The 20444-nt window shown below is 42.5% G+C and overlaps 1 non-coding gene, 1 pseudogene and 1 gene segment (V, D, J or C); all 3 read left to right on the forward strand.

Moving 5' to 3' along the window:
* LOC127677136 (Ig kappa chain V-III region MOPC 321-like) overlaps nt 1-20444 on the forward strand; it is a 198845-nt gene that overhangs the window by 173122 nt on the left and 5279 nt on the right.
* LOC127677209 (cyclin-A2-like) lies at nt 4765-5829 on the forward strand (annotated as a pseudogene).
* Nucleotides 14824-14970, forward strand: LOC127679534 (small nucleolar RNA SNORA48). The gene has a single exon (XR_007976834.1). It is a non-coding gene; the product is annotated as a small nucleolar RNA SNORA48 (small nucleolar RNA).

Genomic DNA, 20444 nt, shown 5'->3' on the forward strand with positions numbered 1-20444 from the left:
GAAATCATTTGAAATGTAAATAAATTATATCGAATAAAAAAAAAAGAGTCCCCCCCCCAAAAAAAATGTGGTATATCTACACAATGGAGTACTATTCAGCCATTAGAAACAATGAATTCATGAAATTCTTAGGCAAATGGATGGAGCTAGAAAACATCATACTAAGTGAGGTAACCCAGACTCAAAAGGTGACTCATGGTATGCACTCACTAATAAGTGGATAGTAACCTAGAAAACTGGAATACCCCAAACATAATCCATACATCAAATGAGGTACAAGAAGAAAGGAGGAGTGGCCCCTTGTTCTAGAAAGACTCAGTGAAGAAGTATAGGGCAAAACCAGAATGGGGAAGTGGGAAGGGGTGGGTGGGAGGACAGGGGGAGAGAAGGGGGCTTATGGGACTTTCGGGGAGTGGGGGGGGCTAGAAAAGGGGAAATCATTTGAAATGTAAATAAAAAATATATCGAATAAAAAAAAAGACAAAAAAAAAAGAATTGACAAATGGGACCGCATAAAATTACAAAGTTTCTGTAAGGCAAAGGACACTGTCAAAAGGACAAAACGACAACCAACACATTGGGAAAAGATCTTTACCAACCTTACATCTGACAAAGGGCTAATATCCAAGATATACAAAGAACTCAAGAAGGTAGACTCCAGAGAGCCAAATAACCCTATTAAAAAATGGGGTACAAAGCTAAACAAAGAATTTTCACCTGAGGAATATCGAATGACTGAGAAACACCTAAAGAAATGTTCAACATCCTTAGTCATCAGGGAAATACAAATCAAAACAACCCTGAGAACCTCACACCAGTCAGAATGGCTAAGATCAAAAACTCAGGAGAAAACAGGTGCTGGTGAGGATATGGAGAAAGAAGAACAATCCCACTGCTGGTGGGATTGCAAGCTGGTACAACCACTCTGAAAATCAGTCTGACAGTTCCTCAGAAAACTGGGCATGATACTACCAGAGGACCCAGTTATACCACTCCTGGGAATATACCCAGGGGATTCCCCAGCATGCAATAAGGATACATGCTCCACTATGTTCATAGCAGCCCTATTTATAATAGCCAGAAGCTGGAAAGAACGGAGATGTCTGTCAACAGAGGACTGGATACAGAAAATGTGGTGTATTTACACTATGGAATACTACTCAACTATTAAAAACAATGAATTCATGAAATTCTTAGGCAAGTGGATGGACCTGGAGAATGTCATCCTGAGTGAGGCAACCCAATCACAAAAGAACACACATAGTATGCATTCACTGATAATCAGACATTAGTCCAGAAGTTCAGAATACCCAAGAAACAATTCACATATCAAATGATGCCCAAGAAGAAGGAAGGAGAGGCCCCTGGTCCTGGAAAGGCTCAGTGCAGCAGTGTAGGTAAATACTAGGACAGGGAAACAGAAAGGGCTTGATTGGGGAACAGGAAGAGGGAAGAGGGCTTATGGGACTTTCGGGGAGGGGGAGATCCAGGAAAGGGGAAATCATTTGAAATGTAAATAGAGAATATATTGAATAATAACAAAAAGATGGGTTATTATGCCACTGTGTGTAAAATAAAGAAAACCCACCCAAAGAAAGGAAGGAAGGAAGGAAGGAAGGAAGGAAGGAAGGAAGGAAGGAAGGAAGGAAGGAAGGAAGGAAGGAAGGAAGGAAGGAAGGAATTGAAAGAATGTGTAAGCAAAGGAAGCTGCCGTGACCCATCCACTGTGAAAGAGGCAACAGTAGAGTCCAGATTATCTTTGGAGGCAGAATTCTCTGCACCTCGACCCCTCCCCACAAGTGATCCAACAGCACTGTTAAGTTCTTAGGCTGTCATCTTCAGCTCTTGCTGCTCAGACACCATGCTTATCCACGAGCTGCACATGACTCTGAGGACTGAAGGTAAGGAGGTAAACTTCCTTCTAGATTCTGAAAACTATGGAATTTTTTTCTAATCTGGTTTTCACCTCCTCTTTTAATGAACTGTGAAAGACATCAGAGAAAAATCCTAATCCCATATATCTCCCAACTCCTGATCTTCATCTAAGAGCATTTACTCTTCTTTCATAACTACTTAATGAAACCAAGTATCACAGCTCCTGTGCTAGAAAGAGACATTCTGGTCCACATCCATTCCACTAGTCTTGTGGGTCCTTCCAGGCTCCATCTGTACCCAGGAGCTGGGCTGAGTAACAGCCCTCTGTGCCAGGGGAAAGCTGGTCCCCCAGAGGAAGCTTGAGAAATCTTGAAGGCCCACAGGAGGGACAAGCTCCTGCCAGAGACAGCAGGACCAACTAATACCAGAGATAACTGGATGGCGAAAGGCAAACGCAAGAATGTTACCAACAGAAACCAAGGCGACATGGCACAGTCCGAACCCAGTTCTCCCACAACAGCAAGTCCTGGATGCCCCCAACACACTGGAAAAGCAAGAGCTGGATTTAAAATCACAGCTCATGATGCTGATAGAGGACTTCAAGAAGGACATAACTCCCTTAAAAAATACAGGAGAACACAGGTAAACAGGTAGAAGCCCTTAAAGAATTATGGGAAAGCACAACCAAACAGGTGAAGGAATTGAACAAAACAATCCACGTTCTAAAAATTGAGGTAGAAACAATAAAGAAATCACATAGGGAAACAACTCTGGACATAGAAAACCTAGGAAAGAAATCAGGAGTCATAGATGCAAGCATCAACAACATAATACAAGAGATAGAAGAGAGAATCTCAGGTGCAGAAGATACCATAGAAAACACTGACACAACAGTCAAAGGAAATGCAAAAATAAATAAATAAATAAATAAAAAATAAAAAAACTCCTAACCCAAAACATCCAGGAAATACAGGACAAAATGAGAAGACCAAATCTAAGAATTATACCTATAGAAGAGAGTGAAAATTTCCAACTTAAAGGGCCAGTAAATATCTTCAACAAAATTATAGAAGAAAACTTTTGTAACCTAAAGAAATGGATGCCCATGAACATACAAGAGGCCTACAAACTCCAAATAGACTGGACCAAAACAGAAATTCCTCCCATCACTTAATAATCAAGACACCAAACGCACTAAACAAAGAAAGAATAATAAAAGCAGTAAGGGGAAAAGGTCAAGTAACTTATAAAGGCAGACCTATCAGAATTACACCAGACTGCTCACCAGAGACCATGAAACCTAGAAGATCCTGGGCAGATCTCATACAGACCCTAAGAGACACAAATGCCAGCCCAGGCTACTATACCCAGCAAAACTCTCAATTACCATAGATGGCCCAAACAAGACATTCCATGACAAAACCAAATTTACACAATGTCTATCTGCAAATCCAGCCCTACAAAGTATAATAGAAGGAAAACAGCAACACAAGAAAGCAAGAAAGTAATCTTTCAACAAACCCACACAAACATAATTCCATCTCTAACAACAAAAATAACAGAAAGTAACAATCACTTCCCCTTAATATTTCTTAATAAGAAAATTAATATTACCAACATATGCTAATAGATTGAAATTAAAAATGTCAAGAATTAGAAATTTGTTGGCTGTTATCCAATGGTCTCTCTAATTTGGTAATTAGAAATAGGTCTAATATCACAATCCATATACTCTTTCTGCTTGTTTGTACATAACTGTGTCTTGCTGTGTCATAACAGTGTCTTGCTGTGTACCACATAATGGTCTTGAAATGATGCTTCTCCTATCTCAGCCTCTCTATTAGTAGGATTGTTTATCTGATGTTTTTACACTATACTATGGTTTTCAGAACAGCTTACATATTTCAAAATTATTTATACAGCCAAAAGAAACTTAGAAAATTAATTTGGGGGGTGACTTGTAAGAGAACAACAAAGAGTGAGACTAAATTTTTTGCTTAATATTTGTAATTATTGTATCAATTTTGATGAAGATGACCTTATAAGTTACTCTTTTTCTGAGATGAACAAAATCGTCACAGCTAATGAACCAGAATCTTACCCTCACCTAATGTCTGTGCCACCCTCCAAGCAGAACCGTTGTTCATTGAAACAGTTAGTGAAGGACTTCATGGCTAGACCATCTTAATACACACACCATTTCTTAAATGAATGTAACCTGTTCCCTGTGGCCTGAGAATGATGACAATCTCTCAAGTCAAATAGCTTTAACCACAGCAGGAAATCTGTATCCAAATAATTGTGCCTACAATTCATTCCTTGACGCAGCAGAACTGTCAACTCTTAGCTTAGCTACTATGAAGGTAAAATCCTTTGGTGATGTGAGGCACATTGAAGTACAGCCTTATTACAATAAACTCCAATGTCCAAAAATTGTTCTTATTTTGGTCTGCGCCACAGTAAGAGCCAAGATCTTAAACTCTAGCTGTAGTCCACCAGCTGACACAAGCCACTCTGCACTTTACAGCATGCAGTGGTCATGGACTTTTTAATTGTGGTTCTGATGCTTCTCTCAGCCTATCCACTACCTACACCTAGTGGCCGGAACATGACATGAACATGCAGAGAATTGGCCTAACCTTTCAAATACTATATTGTACACCATAAAATTCCTTACCAACATTTCCTTATTCACAAAGCAAAATGCTGTTGCTTACCATTGATCATTTAATGTTATATTAAATATAATACATCTGAATTATGAATTTTGGAGGTACCCCTTTAAGCTTTGCAACCAAGGCAAATTCCTTGGTAGGAAATTAAGGTTTGGGGAAGTTAAGGAGTTGTGTAATGTCACACACAAAAGGTGCACAATCAAGTGCCTGAGTTATGGACCGTCCAAAAAACAAGGTACACGTCTCTGCGGTTCCTTCTTGGAAAGCAGTCAGTAAACAGCCTGCCTTCCCCATGCAAGTGAATGAAGCAGAAGAGACTCGGAAGAGGCCAGCTGAGCTTAGAGAAGCAGTGTGAAGACGCCCTGGCTTTTGGGGCAGCTGTCTCTTTACCAGGAGTAAAAAAAACAAAAAAAAAAAAAACAAAAAACAAAAAACAAAAAAAACAAAAACGAAAAACACTGACACCTCTTGATTATCCAATGGGTGGCGGTTTTGAATCACCACAGGCCATGGATATGTCCATAAAGCCAGTGAATGTTAATGAAGTGCCTGGCTCTCAAGAAGATATTCACACATACCTTAGGGAAATGCAGGTTAAATGTAAACCTAAAGTGGGTTATATGAAGAGGCAGCCCGACATCACTAACAGTTTGTGGGCCATCCTTGTGGACTGGCTAGTTGAAGTGTGAGAATGTATACTACAGAATGAGACCCTGCATTTGGCTGTGAACTACACTGACATGTCTGTGTTTAAGAGGAAAGCTTCAGCGTGTGACACAGCTGCTTTACTGCTAGCTTCGAAGTTTGAAGAAATATACCCCCTTAGAAGAAGCAGAGTCTGTGTCTATTACAGATGATACCTATTCCAAGACGCAGGTTCTGAGAATGGAGCACCTAGTATTGAAAGTCCTTGCTTTTGACTTGGCGGCACCAACAGTGAATCGGTTCCTTACCCAGTACTTCCTGCACCTGCAGCCTGCAAACTGCGAGGTTGAAAGCGTAGCCATATTTTGGGGAGATTTAAGTTTGATAGACGCTGACCCCTACGTCAAGTATCTGCCTTCCCTGATTGCTGGAGCTGCCTTTCACTTAGCTCTCTACACAGTCGGGGGCAACGTTGGGCTGAGTCACTGATGCAACTGGATATACCCTAGAAAGTCCTAAGCCTTGTCCCGTGGACCTACCTCAAAGCGCCACAGCATGCCTGACAGTCAACACGGGAAAAGTACAAGCATTCAAAATATCTCTTCTCAACCCACCGGAGATACTAAATGTGTGAGAGTGAAAGATTGCCCGCCTTTGTTTGAAATGGGAGTCGCTCCGAGTTCATGCTGTACAGTTTTTATCTCGGGTTTTAATTGCACAATCATTTCTGAATGTAGATGGTATAGCGACAGACAAATTACAGTATCCATTGTTTTTTAAATGGTTTTAATTTGTGTATCTTTTGTACGTGTGTCTATCTCAGATATTTGGATAATTTTAATTGGTTTGTTAACATTGGTGCTGGTAACTGTCAGGATACTAAGAATAAATTGATTTGGAAATCTTAAAAAAAAAAAGAAGAAGAAAGAAAATAAATAATTCTCCTTAACGAATCAACAATGGGTGATGCTTCGTTGATGATAAATCATCTCACTTATGTGGCTGTTTTGAACGTAGGTTGTATGAAATAGGTATTTGAATGTAATGAAATTTGATGTTGAGCCTCTGCTGTGGCACGGGTCCCCGCATGTTCTCGGCCTTTGGCACTGCCTGTGCCCGCAGCTGCTGGGCTGGTGCCACTTTTTCGGGGTTGACATTCTCTTGTTCCTCCTGATGTAGTGAGAGCAGGACTGAGCCTGCCTCACGACCCCACTGTCTCAGATGCCTGGCATCAGCACTCCAGTTGGGATCCCTCGGCGGCAGAGTGGGCACAGCGCCCGCCGCTCCCCAGCTGCGCTGCACCCTGGCAGCCGACCCGCGAAGCTCGTGGATTGGCAGGATTAAGATAGTTAAAATGGTCATCTTGGCAAAGGCAATCTACAGATTCAATGCAATCCTCATCAAAATCCCAACTCAGTTCTTCATAGAGCTAGAAAGAGCAATTCTCAAATTCATCTGGAATAACAAAAAACCCAGGATAGCTAAAACTATTCTCAACAGTAAAAGAACTCCTGGGGGATTCAGTATCCCAGACCTCAGACTTTACTCCAGAGCAATAGTGATAAAAACTGCATGGTATTGGTACAATGTCAGGCAAGTGGATCAATGGAATAGGATTGAAGACCCAGAAATGAACCCACACACCTATGGCCACTTGATCTTCGACAAAGGAGCTGAAAGCATCCAGTGGAAAAAAAATAGCCTTTTCAACAAATGGTGCTGGTTTAACTGGAGGTCAGCATGCAGAAGAATGCGAATCGATCCATTCTTATCTCCTTGTACTAAGCTCAACTCCAAATGGATCAAGGACCTCCACATAAAACCTGACACACTGAAACTAATAGAAAAGAAACTGGGGAGACCCTTGATGACATGGGCACAGGGGAAAAGTTCCTGAATAGAACACCAATAGCTTATGCGCTAAGATCAAGAATAGACAGATGGGACTTCATAAAACTACAAAGTTTCTGTAAAGCCAAGGACACTGTCAAAAGGACAAAACAGCAACCAACATATTGGGAAAAGATCTTCACCAACCCGAAATCCGACAGAGGGCTACTATCTAATATATACAAAGACCTCAAGAAGGTAGAACCAAGAGAACCAAATAACCCCATTAAAAAGTGGGGTGCAGAGCTAAACAAAGAATTTTCACATGAAGAACTTCAGAGGGCTGAGAAGCACCTTAAGAAATGTTCAACATCATTAATCATTAGGGAAATGCAAATCAAAACAACCCTGAAATTTCACCTCACACCAGTCAGAATGGCTAAGGTCAAAACTCAGGAGACAGCAGGTGTTGGCGAAGATGTGGAGAAAAAGGAACACTCCTCCACTGCTGGTGGGATTGCAAGATGGTGCAACCACTTTGGAAATCAGTCTGGCAGCCGGGCGGTGGTGGCGCATGCCTGTAATCCCAGCACTCTGGGAGGCAGAGGCAGGCAGATTTCTGAGTTCGAGGCCAGCCTGGTCTACAGAGTGAGTTCCAGGACAGCCAGGGCTACACAGAGAAACTCTGTCTCGAAAAAACCAAATCCAGAAAAACCAAAAAAAAAAAAAAGGAAATCAGTCTGGCGGTTCCTCAGAAATTTATGTTCAAGTTTACTGATATAATTAAAAGCCTGATAACTAACCCTGTTGACTGTGGCTTTTATTGTCGTTTCTCTGTGCCAAAACTATCCATACAATAAAGAAATAAAGTCTGAAAAGTCAAAAAAGAAAAGCCACACAGTGTTCTGATAGGTGGAAAGCGTATATGGGGCGTGGGGAAGGTAGTCATTCATGTGTGACAGAGAAATAGGGGAAGGGGAGAGAGACAGATTTTCTGAAAAACAACAGTCTGATCCCATTATGGGGGTAGGGACCTGACCAGATTCAGATCTCTGCTTTTGTTTGAATACCAGCTCTGTGACCCATGACTGGGCCTCTGTAAGCTTATTGCTTACACAGCACTGCCATCTGCTGACAAGTCTGCACCCTGACCTGCTCAGGTGATAAACTGGGAGCACTGTGAGATCATTTCCTTGTCACTGTTTCCTGTGCCACACCCATCCCTACATATTAGAAATAGTCTGAGAAGAAAAAAACATTCAGTTAGGAAGGAAGCATGTAATGTACCTATATATCTACATAGATACTTATTCGTGTGTGTGTGTGTGTGTGTGTGTGTGTGTGTGTGTGTGTGTGTGTGTGAGAGAGAGAGAGAGAGAGAGAGAGAGAGAGAGAGAGAGAGAGAGAGAGACAGAGAGAGAGAGAGACAGAGAGAGAGAGAGACAGAGAGAGAGAGAGACAGAGAGAGAGAGAGACAGAGAGACAGAAAGAGGGAGAGACTGGGGGAGAGAAGGGGGGGTATTTTCTGAAAACAGTCTGATTCCATTATAGAGGTGGAGACCTGACCAGACTCATCACTGGTTTTGTTTGCAGGCCAGCTCAGTGACCCATGACTGGCCCTCTGTAGGCTCACCGCTTATACAATACTGCCATCTGCTGACACAGCTTCTGCACCCTGATGTGCTCAAGTAATTAACTGGTGGCACTGTGAGATCATTTCCTTTTTGTTGCTTTCATTTTTGGTATCTAAACCATGTTTCTACAACTCAGAGATACAAACAAATTGTATAATTAACTTCAATCTTACAAATTAACATTTTCCCACCCTTGACTGTTAGCAATTGCCTTGCCATGGCTCTTCTGTCTTGCCTAGACAGGGAGTAAAGCTCTCCTTGGAGTTCCAAAGCCTGAGCTTGGCGGAAGGCCCAGAGGCTTTACAGCTTCAAGCCCCAAGAGCTAGAGGCCTAGTGCTTCAGGTTTTGAAATCTAATGGGATGGATAGGGAGAGGTGGCTCAGTAGTTAAGATGTGCCCTCACACCCAAATCACACAGGCTGTAACTTCGTCTCCAAGGGATCTGAACCTCTCTTCTGGCCTCCTCAAGCACTGTGATCACATGTACACACACACACACACACACTATACATACACCCCTTTAAAAGGTCAAAGAGATGGACTATTGCTCTGAGCTTTAAGCACCAGCAGTCCTAGCACTTGACAACTCTCTTGATCCTCAGCACTGAGCGCTTGCCGCTCACAGGCCTAAGATTCCTCTTGGGACCCTCATTCCTGCAGGGACAAGTATTGCAGCTCCTCAACCTGGGGTGTCTGAGACCTTGGCCCTTCCACAGTTCCTTAGAACTCTCCCAGTACCAGGGCCAGAAGTTCCTTGTCTTCAGCTCTTGACAACCCTCATTGTCTCTATTTATTGCCTCTGCTCCTCATGGTCTCTGCCACAGCCTTTTGATGTCACTGCCAATGTCACCAGGGGCACTTCCTTCACCACTGACACTGCCTGCATTGCCCCTGTATCCTTCCTTTCCTCCTGATACTGCCTCAAAACACTCTACTAATTATTTAAAAAAAGAAAAAAGAAAAAGAGAGAGGGAGAGAGAGAGAGAAAGAGAGAGGGGGGAGAGAGGAAAGAAACAATAGGCAGGGTCTTTTATTGCAACAGTGTCACCACCAGAGGGCACCATCTAGCTGGTATCTCAAGGTTAACTTGCAGCGTGAACTAAGCAGAGCTCTTACATAGCCAGAGTGGGGGTGTGTCCCGGGTATGTGCACACAGCAGTACATCACACCAAGGAAAAACAGTATTTGCACCAAGCATGGAGGGCTGCACCTGCCCGATGTGGACTGATGTTCCTTCACTCAAGGCCACACATAGCTCCATAGGATGGAGCAGTTCTTAATTTACTATCCAAATCATCCAAGCTATCAGGAAAATTAACATTTAGAGGCATGTCTACAATAAAGTTGTCATTCACAGTGATTTAACAATGTGTTAAGAATGCATAGCTCCTGCCTCAGTGATCCTATGAGTAATGGGCCTCCTAATATGACTTTTACTCATCTCCACCACCCAACTGCCCTCTGCAACCCCCATACACATCCCTTTGACATGTGTGTATGAAATACACATATATTCTGTATTTTAATCATATTCAACACCGATTATCTTCTCTTATCTCCCTCACACTCCTTCCCAATTATTCCACCTGCTGGCTTTGTGTCCATTTTTAAGGTTTATTTTTATTTATGTTTGTGAGTATGTGTCTGTGTATGGACCATAAGAATGTATCCAATCTCCTGGACCTGGAGTTATGAACAGTTATGAACTGCCTGCTGTGGATGCTGGGAATCAAACTCAGGTCCTCTGCAAGAGCAGCAAGTGTTCTTGACCACTGAGCTATCGTCCCACAACCCCACACACTCAAATAGGCCATTGAGTTTAGCTGAAGTAACTTACATAAACTCGGGTTAGGGGTTATGTTACAAAGCATGAGCATCTTAGCAGTGACTATATCACTAAAGAAACGTCTGTCCCCTCCCCTAGTAACTATTAACAGCCAAAAACTCTTTAGGAAAGGGTGGGGGCCTTATAAGCCCCAACTAACCTAGCTAGAAATCCTTAACTGACTATAAATCATAAAGGAAGAGAAGAACTGCATAAGCCCCTCTCTGTCCATGATGGAATGTTGACAGGCCAGATCTGGTTGTGGGCAGGTGATCAAGATGCTGTGAGTTCGTAAGTGAAGCAGCCATGTCTAGTTCCCTAGGATGGGCCACAAAACCCCTTTGCCTCCTCCAACTCTACATTCTTTCTACTCCATCTTCCGAGGTGTTCCCTGAGCCCTGTATGGTGATGACATAAATGACCCATTGATGACTGAGCACTCAAGCTCCCCTTAGTTTCAGTGCTTTGACCAGTTATGAGTCTCTGCAGTTAACACACACACACACACACACACAAGGGGAGTTTGATCTATAGATTTCAACCTATTTATACAAGGTCATTCAATGTCCATTTAGTGAAACAACAGCAGTAAGTTTTCCACTAAGGCCCATGACCACACCACCATGGACCTTTAATCAGGTTTACAGTAGCCGGAGTGAACTCTGTGGAGTGGACCTCAAACCCAACAGAAAATGGTTGGTTACCCCCATACTAGCCATACCACTATTGTTCCGGTGGTCATAGATCACCTGCCACGGGGTAGATGAGATAGGGCACAGGGTCTCCAGCTGAATACAACTGCTGACAAGTTCGCTCACCCAGAAGGCTGTACTATGGGATCTACCCAGCTGAAAGGAAGCCTCCAAACAGTTGCAGCTTGATTTTTCCATGCCCTATAACCAAAGAGCATAGTGCATTCAGCAGCACGGTCTTAGCATCTAGAAATTAGCTATGCCAATTGCCTGTATTGTTTGAGGGACCTTAAGGACCTCAATGACCAACATACAGCATGGTATCTCACCCTTGGCACTGGGATTTTCATTTAACAACCTATGGCTTCTGGGAGCAGCTTTATCATCCCGTGCAGGGTACCTCACACGAACTCCTTTTTATTAATTGCATGTTAATTAGCTTGTAAAGTAGTATGTTTCCTTGTAGCCTTTTCATACACCCTCAGCGTTGGTTGATCATCTCCCCACCCCCACCCCTTCCCATTTTTCTTCACTACATTCCTACTACCGACAAAATTTGTCCTAAACAGTTTTTCCTTTCTCCCAACCATTGCCCCTTCCAAGATTCCTGGGGTTTGGAATTAAATTCCAACAAGGTAAAAATTTCAGAGGCTTTATAGTAACAGAAAAAAGGAGACCATGAGGTACTTTTCAAATGCATTGATGGGCACAAGAGTGCAGGTTAAAGCAACGTGGGAAACCTCTGCTGCGGGCCTCAGATGCTATCTGACCTTCACAGCGTTGGCCATGAGGATGCTGTTCATCCAATAGTTCAAGTTGGTGGATGAGCTGGGATCTGTTCATATATTCCAAAGGATTTACCTAATAATCACAAAGATGCTAGGTCACAAACAGAGGGCAGTGAATAGCCTCAAGTAGCAGTACCTGGCCACTTAGGGAGCTAAAGGTATTGTCTCTGGACCTGCATCGTTTCTGCCTCTCCACAGTTAGCAAAGTTCTTTATTGTCCTTGTTGTTGTCGCTATTTACATCCCAAATGTTGCCCCCTCCCTGGTTAGTTGACAGCTAACCCAGTCTTCCTATGGGGGTTGCCACCCTTTACTAACTTCCCCTTCCCCTAACTCTTCCATAGGAGTCCCCAACCTCAGTCCAATGGTTGGCTGTAAGTATCTGTATCTGCCTCAGTCGGCTGCTGGTAAAGCCAATCAGAGGACAGCCATGCCAGGCTCCTGTCTGCAAATACAACATGGCATCAGTAATAGTGTCAGTGATTCAGTCTTTGTAGAGTGGTCACTGTAAAGTGCAGGTTCTTGGGGAGGGAGTTGCAGGGGAGATGGGGACTTTAATTGACATGGATAAAATAGAAGACTAAACTCTATGTGAGTTGAGAAAGGTGAGTCAGGAGACAAAATGGACTTTTTCCCAAGGAAAGAAATAGAGGAAGAGTTTCAGAAGTTCATTTTAAAAGTGAAAGAATACTTGAAAGGGGGACAGAAGGGATATATGACAGAGACATCAGCTAAATGCTGCCTCCGACATACACTTCCTTAGAGGGGAAAGGAGAGCAAAACGCTACTCCTGAAAGAAAAGCTAACCAAAGCAGAGCAGCCCCGCCCTCGAGACAGGCACACAGCTCTCACCTCCTAAAATACAGATGCACAGACCTCTGGCATCGGGATCAGCCTTGGATAAAAACAGCACGTGGGTGAAAGACAGGCTGCAAAGCTCAGTGTGACCAGCAGAGGCCACTAGTTAGCAACAAGGAAAGCCCTCTGATAGTAACCAGACAGTGCAGACTCAGCAAAACAGAAGCCAAAAGCGGAAGAAGAAACCCACAAGTTCCCCTGACCCTCTTCCTCCATGAGTATGCTTTTTTTTGAAAAAGCTGTTCCCTACAGTCTCAAGCCTTCCTCTCTAGTGTTCCTTCTGTGAGGTTCTTTCTTCCCCCACGCTACTCAGCAGAATTTTTACTGTATTTTACTGTATGTATTTGGTATATATATATATATATATATATATATATATATATATATATATATATATTTATCTTTCTTCATACAGCCATCTAATTTTGTTCATGCATTTTTACAGTTTAGAGCAGGTTTTCCTTAGTTTCATTTTTTTTCCTTGTTTACTCCTGTAAACAAGAAAACTCCTGTAAACTTCATTTTTTCTTACACACACACACACACACAAATATTCGATACCTCCAATTGTTTTATATTTTTCTTAAGTTTTACCTTCTCCTCTTCTAATTTTTGGTTATAAACACTTTCAGTATTGTTGTCTTTTTCCCTATCTTTCCTTTTTCCAAAGTCTAGAAAAAGAGACATTTAAGTTTAAAAAAAAAAAGGAATTCAGAACTCTAAACAGATTTCACAAGAGAAAATCCTCTTCACTCCATTTTATAATCAGAAAGTTAAAAAATGTTAAGCAGAGAACAAATATTAGTAACTGTAGGGGGAAACACCAACTCATCCACAGGACACAAAGGCCAGAATACATAAAACCTCTCGTCTGCAATCCTAAAAGCTAAGAAAGCATGAAATGAGACGCTTCCATCCAGAAAGTAAATATCATCTAACCAAGATTAATACATCCACCATTGTCATTCTTTTTAAATTGATAACAAAGTTACCCGCGTGACAAGCAATCTACAAGTGAGGTCATGGCTGTCAAGACAACACTACGGAAGATTGTTTCTAAAATACTTCACAGAGAAGGAAGAATGACTCCTGCCATCTCAAGGGCACAGGAAAGAATGGACTTCATGACAGGAATCTATGTCCTGGATTGGCAGAAATGTTGTGTGAGATGTTGTACTAATGAACACAATCTACAGATTTAGTGCTATCATCATCACGGTGCTAGTGACATTCTTTACAGAACTAGACAAATAATAGTAAGTTTATTTGGAAATACAAAAGACCATGAATAGACCAAACAAGACAAACCCTGCAGAGACATCACATCACCAGACCTCATGCTCTCCCACAGAGGCGTAACAACAAAGTAGGCAAAATGTGTCCACAACCACAGACATATAGACTAAAGAACTGTAAGAGGTCCCATAACCTGCACTTCTGTGGACAGATCTGTCTGACAAATGTGCCAAAAACATAAACGTGCATTAGGAAATAAAAACAAGTTGCAAATTGGACATCCACAAGGACTACATTTGATCCATATCTGTCACCCTGCACAAAAATTAATTCAAAATCAAAGGCTCTGATTTAAAACCTGAAAAGCTGAAACAACACAGGAAAAAACTTTGAAGTGTAAGGACAGGCAAGAACTTTCTGAACAGAACCTTCATAACACCGGAAATAATCTCAAGAACTGACAAGTGAGATTTCATAAAACTAAATGTCTTCTGCACAGTAAAAGAAACTATCGCGACATAATGATAGCCCATCTACAGAATGAAAAAAAATGGCAATTGTACTTTAACAAGGGATTGGCTCCTAGAATATATAAAGAACTGCAAAAATTAAACATCAAAATTATAAAACTTCCAATGAAAAAAACTGGACTGAATAAAGAAATATAGATGGCCAAAAATATTTAATCATCAGAGAATTACAAATAAAAACTAAAATAATAGTATATATCTCACTCAGTATGGCTATCACTAAGAAGACAACTGATAACCTCTGGCAAGGGGCAAAGGGACAGCTTGGTGGTGGTGGTGGTGTTCTTCCGTCAGGGGCAGAGCAGACGCCATGGCAGTCCTTGGTTCATACTAGCTTGATGTCTGGCTCGATGCCTAAGCTGTTTTATGCCCGGGACATATAAAAATAAAATCAAATCCAGGCAATACAGTGCAGGAGGAAGAAGACAGAGTTCTGCCGTGCCGTGCTGTGTGGTACAGGTCACCCTACAGCAATGGAAGGTCATAGACACACAGGAGGTGGTGCCCACCACCACCCAGCACAGCCCGGAAGAAAGAAGACCACGATGGCATCCACAGACCCCCAGGTGCATGGCATAGGCGGTCAAAAACACCACTTGCCACCACGCCACGCAGTGCAGAGAATGTCACGTAGGGGCCCGCCTGCATCAGGAGCCACCACAATGAGGGGAGAGAAAGAGAAGGGGAGCAGCTTGACAGCAACCTGACGTGAGTGAGGCTGTGGTGAGATCCCAGCCTCAGCTTCTGCTGAGGGTCTGAGGCTGAGGCTGCACAGCGCAGCATAGCGGCAAGGTTGGTGTTGATATCTGAGGCTCACATTACCTCCAGAGAACATGGGAACGACCCTGGTCTGAGCAGCCACTTTGTTCGACATGAATGTCCAGGGGCTGTGCAGAACTGTCCCTGCCCCTCACTGGCTGCTGCTCTCTAGAGATAGCCCCACCTCTCACCGTGGCAGCACTTGGGAGGGCAGGCCCTGCACCTCGCCCAGGTAGCACAGAGGAGCTGGCCCTAGCCCCAGGGGCATGAGTATGGGAGAGTTGCCTCTTCCACCATTCTGCGAGGGTCGGGGGGGGGGGGGCGGTGCTTACACAGCTGCAGGGGTGATGCCCCTTCCACCCGTCGCCACCTCAGCAGTCTGAAAAGCTGCCACAAGGTCGCGAGCACTGGAGGGCTAACCCTGCCCCTTACCAGCTGCAGCACTCTGGAGTCTGGGCCCTGTACTTCACCTGGACAGCACAGCAGAGTTGACCTTGCTGGGGGGGGGGGGGGGGGCGGGGGGGTAGGGCGCTCAGCAGACAAGTCTGCCATAAGGTGATATGTGTGTACACAGATGATGTCCTCTCCCTTCTGCCCCTCTCCCTCGACACCTTCTGTCGTCAGGAAAGCAAATGAAGATGTGTGGACAGAGGGACATACTTTGGAACTCACTGTGACACACTACAGCTTTCAAGATATGTTTTCTTATGCTTCTATTCTTTGTATGCAGTGTATGTGTGAGCGCGCGCGCGCGTGTGCGTGTGCGTGTGCGTCCGTGCATGCGTGTGTGTGTGTGTGTGTGTGTGTGTGTGTGTGTGTGTGTGTGTGTGTGTGTGTGTAGGAGATGGTGAGGTTACAAGGGCAAAGGGCAGATATGAGGGTAAAGGGAGATTAGTGGGACTGGGGTGTATGATGTGAAATTCACAGAAAAAAATCAATTAAAAGTTTTTTAAAATTTAAAGAAAAGAAGTGACAACAGATGCTGACAAGGATGAAGGAAAAGAGGAGTCGTTATTCACTGGTAGTGTGAATGTGGGTCGGTGTGGCCGCCATGGGAAATAAGCATAAGTTTTCTCGAAAGATTAAACCCAGAACCACCATAAGACCTATTTGTATCACTCCTGGACATCCTATCACTATATCCCACTAGAGAGTCATATACATCCATGTTTATTGATGTTCTAGACACAAAACCTAAGAAGTACTATTAACCTGATATCCACAAACTGATGAATAAATCATGAAAATATTATCTGTAAACACTATGGATTTTACCCAGTCATATAATAAGATAGGAAAATAAGTGGAACTGGGGAAAAGAAACATTCTCTTTCATGAGCAGATCCCAGCTTCTAATTTTTGTGTATGAGTATGTGGGAGTTTAGATAGGAGTCAGGAGCCTAGAGGCCGTGACCCATAGAAGTAAATAAAAGTGCTTTAAAAGAAGAGGTGGGGGGGGGGGATAAGGGAGATGATATGCAGTATGAAAGCAGAAAGTGGAATACTGAGCAGAGGCAGAAGGCAGGGAGATGAGGTGATAGCCTGGTGGGTCTGTAGACCTCAGCCAGTCTCTTCACTCTTCTTCAGATCCCTCACTTCCCAGACCTCACTGCCGGTAGTTATGCACCCAACCGTTGGCTGCCGAGAGCACGCATGTGAACAGAAGTGTTTCTCTGGCGGTGTCCACAGCCCTCACTGGAACATCTTGATGCAATTAGGCTCCATGCCTTATCATTCCTGCCTGGCCATATTACATAGCTTAACAGGCTTATGTATAGATAGTGTCTCTTACACTAGGGATGCATGCAGTTGTATTTTTGTTCTATCCAGTGACTACTATAGAGATCCCTATAGATTGATCTTCGTATTTAACTTCCTCTACTTAGCACAAATAACCTTACAAGTCTATGGACAAGACAAAGCATCTTCAAACCAGCTAGCTTGACACCTTCTTCCTCAATGATCTACCCAAAGAAGGCCATTCAAATATAACACACATATGCCAAGTCACATCACCTTGGGAGCAAAACTAGAATGGTAAAGAAAGCCAAACACAATATGTCAGTGGCAGACACATGTGGAAAATCAGAGAGCTCAGAATTCAGTTTATCACACTTACAGAGTAAGCCGGAACCCTCCACAGCCAATATGTAAATTTCAGTGGCTTAGCCACTCTGAGGTTAGTAAACCCTGACCCACTTACTGTTTTCTCTTTCATGTGAAGTGAAATGGTCGTAGCCTAATGTCCTTCTGAAAACAAGAGACACGTCTTCATTTTCCAGCCTGGGACCAGACTTTTGTGCCACGTTGTGACACATGCATATGCAGGAAAGGACTTGACTTGCGCCCACATGCCTGTCTTCAGGACAAGAGGAAGCAGGCGTAAAGAAGCACCTCACCCTCAAGTGACCTCCTCTGTCTCCCTCCTTCCTGGCCAAGAGGACCAGCCCACCTTTTATGAGTAATTTACTACCCAAAGACAAGTCCATCTGAAGCAAGAACTGGCTATCTAGACCTCTATTGTGACTGATAAACTGGGAAGAAAGTATTGGACCAGGAACTTCAAGGCAGCTCTCAGACAAGAATATTCCAGAGCCAGGTAGGGAAGCCAACATCCTTCAAACTTTGCAGAGAACAAAAATTGTTTGTTTCTGACATGCAGGATAATCCTCTCTGTTACTAATATGAAAAAGCATTCCCTTAAAAGAGTGTTTCATGATGGAAAAATTACTGGATAATGGCAACCACAGCAAATAACTTGTTTCTGGAATTGTTATACCTAAGGATGTCACTAATGTAGCTTGTGAATTGTGTTTGGAGTAATTTAAAGATGTGTTTTTATGCTTACTGGTTCCCTTTCCCTCTCTTTCCTTTTCCCCACTCCCTTCTCTCAACAAACAGATTGAAAATTAACTCTGAGGGATTGACTTTGGTGAGGATGAAGTGGGAGGTAACATTAAGGATGAGTTTATTAAAATCTCAGGGGTGATGCTATTCCCATCACTCTAATGCATTAATTCCAGGAACCACACAGGTTATCTTATCGATACTTAGCCTTTCTTAAATAGACCAATCAATGCCCAACATGGACACTCTATAGGATCATAGATCCCAGCAGAGCCTCATCAATGCTCCTGACACATTTTTTGCCTGCAAATGATGAATCCCACTTCTAGAGTAGAGATCCCAGGCCCATACCCATCAGCCACCACACCAAACACAGCTTCATGGTGATCTAGCTCAAACTAGATCTCATTTACTCCAAAATGTTTCTCTTATGCTGCCAGCTCATGCAGTCCACTCCCGTGTTACAGTTCTCATTCTCTATTTGGAAAAAAGAATTATCTCCTATGCAGAACCAGAGAGTTTTTGCCATTTTTGAACTCTGTTTAAAGATATTTTAAATTTTTTGAATTAAGAAAAAGTAAAAGGTAACCTCAAAATTTACATTTTTTGTGGTGTAGTCTCTGCACACCTATGCAACTTAAAATGGTTTCTGACAACTATAAAATAGATGTAGAAAATGAACTATTATAAAAATAAACAAATAGAACAATCAACCAATATGCAATGTAAAGACGGGAGGACAGAACATGTCCTTACCTCCCCTGAGCTGCCCCAAGGGAAGCCTCTAAGCACAGCTTGTGCAGCCTTCTAGAAGAAGCCGGTAGTACAGCATCTGTTTTATAGTCCGACAATACATAGTATCCAATGCCCCATATTTTCATGAAAATATCCAGAAATCTATTTTCATTTTATTAACTGATCAGTGTTTGTTTTCCTCTATATTAATTAGATTATCCAAACTCCCATTCATGGATATTTTATTTTCATCTTTTAAAAAATAATGCAGTCTCTACAAACATCTGGGCACACTTAGCCCTCATTCCCACCCCCAGGATGGCCTCAGGGGTTTTCCTTCCCCCTGCTCCACTATTCTCTCTCACACACGTGCGTGCTGCTCCTATTGGGTGATTTTGTCCCTCTCATCTACTCTGATGTGTGTGAATAAGTGCATAAACAGCAGATTTAGGCCTAAGCTTTGTTCTTTAATATCACAGAAATGCAATATTCATGTCTAGCTCATAGAGTCTTAATGGATATCTAAATATAATGAGCCAAATATGATGTCTCTCATTTTATAAGTTCTCAACAAATGTCAACTTTTCTGGTTGATACTGCTTCCATAACTACAGAGAAAATTACTTTTCATTCTCATTAGGATCTGTGTTTGTTGAAATCATCAGCTGTTTTACATAGTTAATTTTTATTGACAATTTCTCTTTTCTTTCTATTTCCAACTTGATTCTTCTCTTTCTCCATCTTCTGGTGCAACACACGTAGAATGGAATCTGCCATTCCAGATTAGCAAAACCCCTAGTAACATAAACAAATAGACCTCTCTAATCTTGGTTAGAGTTCTAATTTCTATAAGAAAGCTGATTGTTGTAGTGGTCAGTACTAACCTTTTGTCTATTGTAGATTACTATCATTGATCTATATTATTGGCTTTTTTTTATTGGCTTTTTTTTCATTCGTTCTGCAAATGTCTGATGAGCACTTGTCAATTAAATATACTGGACCAGAGTTCCTAAAAACCTAGCTAACAAAATAGCAAACATCTTAATATTTAAGAGCAAATGGTTGTACAGGCCTAACAACCTATCTATAAAGCCAACTCACTGGCAGAAAGAATCCCTTGAGTGGAATCTTAAATGACAGCTACTTTTGAGTTACCCTTGCTTGGGAGGACAAGGTGTTCAGAAGCAGAGATGCCGTGTAAATGCTGGAGGCCACGGTAGGATTGTAAGGAGTTTGGGGTGGCAGGGAGAAGATGGGAATGAATGGTTGCAAGAGAAACAAGACTGTAGTAAATCAAGCTGAAACTCAAAGCAAGCTTTCAGTGTCTTTAGCTAATTTCAAAGGTGTCATGAATTTGGTTGATCTTGGTGAAAGTTGAGCTTCACCTGTCCTGTAACAACAGACCAATCCATGAATAAAAACTTATCTTTCTCCTTTATTGATGGTTGCTATTGTCTCATATGTCATCCATAACTCAATTTCAAAGGCTATGAACCTTGAGATACAGATGATATAG

The sequence above is a fragment of the Apodemus sylvaticus genome, chromosome 2 (genome assembly GCF_947179515.1).
Source record: "Apodemus sylvaticus chromosome 2, mApoSyl1.1, whole genome shotgun sequence".
In the NCBI taxonomy this organism is placed as follows: domain Eukaryota; kingdom Metazoa; phylum Chordata; class Mammalia; order Rodentia; family Muridae; genus Apodemus; species Apodemus sylvaticus.